Consider the following 6,000-nt stretch of genomic DNA (forward strand, 5'->3'; position numbering starts at 1 on the left):
CTTTAATGATGTTAGTGAGATGAAGTGCCACATAGAGGTGGTTTTCTCATTCTTGGCGGTTGAACTCTTAACTGTTGTCTTAAGATTATAAAAGAACCACCCCAAGCTTCTTCCGTCTCTCCTTCAACAATGGCAAAGGCAACTGGAAATACACGTCTATTTCCATCTTGTGAACTTGCTATTAGCAAAAATGTTCCAGTATATTTCCCAATCAAAAATGTCACTTCCACTTGTAGGATTGATTTACAATATGCAAACCCTTTAACACATGGTTTGAAAGCCCAAAATATTCTATCTAGTATTATTCGACTTGGGTCTTCCATGTCATTTACAATTTGGTGACATGCTTCATATTTTACAATTGTGTCGGGACAAAAAATTGTAGAGCATTCATCCAACGTGGTAAAGCATTGTATGACCCTTCTCAATTACCATAAATTTTTGTCAACGCCATTTGTTTTGCAGTCCACGTCTTTCTATACGTGACTGTATAACCAAAGCGACTAACAACCTCCTTCACCAGTGCCTTAACTAGTATACTCGAATCTGCATATACCAAATTAACAACAAGGTCTGAAATGAATGGCGAATTTAATTTACTATGATCTTGGGAAACTAACATAGATACACAAATGTGTGTTCCACTAATTTTCCTAATCTCCCAATAATCGCGCTTAACGTTATAAGAAGCGTGAATTCGTCACTAACATCCTTCACCAAAATATTTACATTTGCCAATGTATCTGTCCGATCTAGACTCTGCAACAACATAGTCGACCAAATTTTTTATATGGAATTCTCTAATTGCATTTATTGTGGCTTCTTTTGATTCAAATTGCATATTAATAAACAAATCATTATCAATAATACCCGTTAAACCAATGGTATGTCCAAAATCACGGTCAGCTTCAGAATTTGTGTTCAAGAAAAATGATGATGGAGTAAGTATATATCATACTACGAGATGAATCATCATCAAAATGAACCTCCTTCTCATCACTACACATTTCAATATCTTCTTCATCGCTAAAATCGTTAACAATATCTCTCACAATAGTCATCTACATTTAACAATTAATAACATTAAAACATATAAACTTATAAGAATAAAATAAAATAAAATGTAGTAATTGAATGATATACTGACCTCTACAAGTGGTGACTAAAATCTCACTTCAAAGAAATTTTACTCTGTTACATAATGGAGAAATATTTGTGTAAAAATAATATAGTTGGGAGTATATATAGCGTTAGGGTTCACGGGTTGGGTAGAAAAGTACAAATAAAAAAACTCCCACATTGCCGATTTAGGGGGAGAGAGGAAATTTGTTTTAAAAAAACTCAAAAACTCCCCCTCCCTTGCTGATTTAGGGGGAGAGGAAAAAAATACAAATCTCCCCCGTTGAAGATTTAGGGAGAGAAAGAACAACAATTATAATTAAGTAAAACTCCCCCCTATTGTCGATTTTGGGGGGAGTCGGAAAAAAATTGAAATCACCATTTCCATTGCTGATTCCAGGAAATTTACACTAAGTTTGTAATTTTCCTAAAAGGTGCACCAAGACAGTACTTTTTCGGTCAAGGTGTACCATATGGTGAATTTGCCGGTTAATAACATAGGACATTAGCCGATAATTCCAAAAAACTCTGACATTTTTTCATAAAATTATTTTAAAATTCTCATTTATGAAAGATATTTTGCAGTTAATTATTATAAATAAGCATAAGGAAATAAAAAATATTATATTTTATATAAAATACTTTTTATTTGTTAACTTTTAAAATCTTGGACTTTTAATTTTAATAAAAACAGTGATAATAATTGTTGTTAAATCTAATTTATAAATATTAAGAATGCGTGAATAATAATATTTTAATGAAAGAATAAATTTTGACCTAAAAGTTTTATTGGTAATAAATAAAATATTAAAAACAAGTAATAAGGTTTTAAGAATCATGTTCCCAAGTTATTTCACCTTATATATGAACTAATGTGTGACTTCGTGTCTGTCGGCCCACATTCTTATTTTAAGGTAGTAAGTAATTATTTTTTATACATTTTATTTTGTAGAATTATAATGTCTTTTTCATATTATATATGTTTTATATTATAGTTTTTTGTCTTTATTAGAATATGCAACTTATAATTAATGTGGTTTTTATATAGGATTATATGTTTTCTTTCGTAGAAGTTAAAAAAATTGAAGGACAAAATAGGAGCATGATGATGATTATACCTTGTTTTGGTTTTATATATAATATAAATATAGATATATAGTATAGAAGTATAGATATAATATAAAATTGTAAAATATAATAGAGGAAGTTACCTAAATTTAATAATAAATGGGTAAGATGAAATAAATAAGAAATTGCATTTAACTTAATCCGAAAATAAATAAAATAGAAAAAAGATGAAATCTTATGAATTACATTTTAAGAAATGGATTCTATTAATTAAAACGAGTAACCAAATTAAATGAAATTATAAATTTATAATAAAGAAAAGTACCTTGATAATAGGTAATGGGCGAGCATTTGTAGAATTCCTAAACGATTGTAATAGTTATAGGTGAGAATAATATTATAGTATTATGTTACAGTTATCCAAATATTCATTCATATTCATCTCTATGAAAATAAAATGGATTTAGACCATCCAACTTTGCGCTAGCAAATTTTGAATATTGTGGAGAACATGAGAGGGTAGATGCATACAAATCAAAATTTCATATGAAATAATACGGACTTTTAGATAGTCACACTCTTATATACATATCAATGACCTATATTCCAAGCCAACCTCAAATTTTGTTCCATGGCCATGAGTTCTGCTAGTAAAGGTATTCGAGTGCCCAAGTTTTCCAAAAACCCATATAGCCATATTTTCTCCTTGTTAGGAATGACGCCACCACCACCAATTATTTTGGCTACCACAATACAACTCCCATCAAATATTAAGCTTCATTGCTCCATGATGAGGGCGACACTAATGAAGTTTAGACAAGTCGTCATCTTATACTCATAATTGTTTAAATGGATGAGTCATTCAAATCATGATAAACATTGCATGCAACACATATAATATCTGAACTCATAGTATCAAGTATTGAATTGTCCTTCCATTTGACAACTCATAGTCCTTGAAATCATGATGAACAATGGATATTGCATGATTATCCCAGATCTAACAATCTTCAGTCTCAGATAAAGGCAAAATAGGTAACTATAAATCATGTCATTCACATGAGCAGTAATCATTATGGACAAAATATTCAAGTCTTAAAATTGCTCTCTCCAAAGGTCATTCACACGCACGAGGGTATCAGAGATATTAAAAAAATCAACTATTGTATATAACTTACCAAATGTAGTCTAATTATCATAACAATATGATTTGTCACCATTACCTAGTTGCAATAAAAAAAACCCTTTTTGAAACTCATTAGTGGCTTTCACAGTCCATTTCCAAGTGGAAGAATCTCATGGCTTACAAGTAACAAATAACATGTAACAATTCTTTAGATATTTCTCTTTCAAAACCTTAAACCACGTCTTATTACTATCTAGTATAATATTTCAATTCATCTTTTCGAGAAGGGCTATATTAGCAAAAAGCATATACCGAATTCTAAGTCCCTCATTCGTGTGTGCTTCAAAATAACATATCACCTTATCATATTAACAATGTGCTTATTATCATCACCTCCCTAAACAAAGTTCCTTGTCAATGTCATTACAAACACTTTGTGGTAGCCACATACTTTGCATCATATAAGTAGGAATGGAAGTGATAACTAATTTAGCAAAGCAAAACCCACATACTTTATTGAGGAGATCAGATTTCTAAGTTATCGTACACCTCTGGATCTTCTCAATCAAAGGATCAAAGATTGGCCTATACACTTTCCTTGAACAAGTGGAATCCCTAAGTACTTCCCAATATTGGCGATCGCACACATTGAATAATTGAGAAATTGCTCCTCCTTATATTAGTGACGTTTTTTAACACATATGACTTCAATTTTTAACATTGACCTTCAACCTTGACGTCATCAAGCATTCAAATAATAATTCTAACTTGAGAATTTGTAGCTTTATAGAACATACATCATCCGCAAATAAAAAATGAGATATTGTTGGGTTACTTTAGAAACTTTAATGATGAGTCATTCACCAAGGTCCACTTTTTTTCTGAATACAAAGAGATAACTTTTACATACATATGAAAAACAAATAAGGAGATATTGAATGACCTTGACCAAGACCTCTAGATGAGGAGAAATTGAATCACCTTGACAAAAACTTATAGATAATGGATTAGACCAAACTACATCAAAGTATGTTGCAAGAACTCCTAATAAGTGTGGAACCTTTTTTTGTTGGTTTTCTTGGTAGCAACACTTCTTAAAAAAATATTTCGGGGTACATAGTTGTAAAGAGGAATTCTTGAAATAGAGTAAAAGTTATCATTATAATTACACATAATTTGTAAAGAGATGAAGAAATGTTCAATTGGAGTTAAGTTTGGGAATCCCAAGAAATTACCTCAGACTATTCTTGATTTCTTTTTTTTTATTTATTTATGGTTTTTCTTTAACCTTTCAACTTTTAACATTCCATAAAATACTGATTTTTTATTTAAAATGTGATTGTTTAATTCATTGTATTAATAATAATTGAAGTGAAACTTTCTCCAAGCCAAAGGCTTTTCAATTGTTGGTTAAAAACCAAACAATCAAAAAGAAAATTAGCGGTGAGAATCTAAAAAACAAATTCTATTATTGATTTTATTATTTTGAAACTTTTTATTTATTTTATAGAATATATCAGACAAAATTGATTTTTCATAATTATCATAGACATATAATATAAAATTGCCAACCCTTAAATATATGGTTCTTTCAATAAATAATTTTATTTATGAATATGCTTAATCATTTATCAATTTTCTTAACCTAACATTAGGCTGAAAATAAAGGGCTATAAAAGAAATATTCATCGATTAGACAACTAAATATCTAAATCTTTAAAGAATTATAGACTTACTTTCTCAATATCCTTTTACTATTTTTAATTCCTATCTTCCACCTACGGGATGAGGTTAAGAAAACTCATCATTTATATAATTTCTTTTTATGTAGTACACCATTATACATATGCATGTACCATAAACTAGACTTGCATATGATTATCAAATTTAATATATTTGTTGTGAGGAAAATCACAAACTCCAAAATAGAGTAGTTTCTTACTAAAAAAAGTGAATAAATATCATTAGTAATACAACAAAAAGCTACCTAACATTCTAATTCCAATATCATAAATCATAAAATATTGTTGTTGAATCTATCGAGCAACATTATAAGTGTCACCACATGAGTTGCATTTGTTTATAATTACACTAAGACAATAATGTATCTCGTGGTATAAGGAAATAAATTATCTCCTTAAGCCAATAAATCATAACATATATTCTATTCAATTATTTTCTATAAATTTATTTTTAAAACTAAACAAAATAATACACATATCATACTATTATTGACTAAAAGATATAAGATATATTAGCATATATTTTATTTTCTTTCACTAAAAGACAATATAATCATAATTGCACCACAAAATCATTCCAATGTATTCTCTTAATATTTTTCTTCTATGGGAGATGATAAGATTCCTTATAGAGAGATATGTTTCCTTATAGGTACATCTTCATTTGGAAAACTTTATAGCACTATATAAAATCAATATAAGTTTTAATTTTTTTTCTTCCGGAATTCTATTGGTACATGCTTCTTAATTATATTTTGATTTTATTGTTAAGAATATTATCTTACAAATATATGATATATGATTATTTCTCCCGACAAGTGGTTCTTTAAAAATTTGTCTAAAAAAAGTTGGGCAAAATGGTATATTATTTGGTTACTACTAAGATATCTCAATATATTTGATATAATAAAATTGAACCCTCAATAACCAGAATACACTTTCCCC

The sequence above is a fragment of the Lupinus angustifolius genome, unplaced genomic scaffold (assembly GCF_001865875.1).
Source record: "Lupinus angustifolius cultivar Tanjil unplaced genomic scaffold, LupAngTanjil_v1.0 Scaffold_150_45, whole genome shotgun sequence".
Classification (NCBI taxonomy): Eukaryota; Viridiplantae; Streptophyta; class Magnoliopsida; order Fabales; family Fabaceae; genus Lupinus; species Lupinus angustifolius.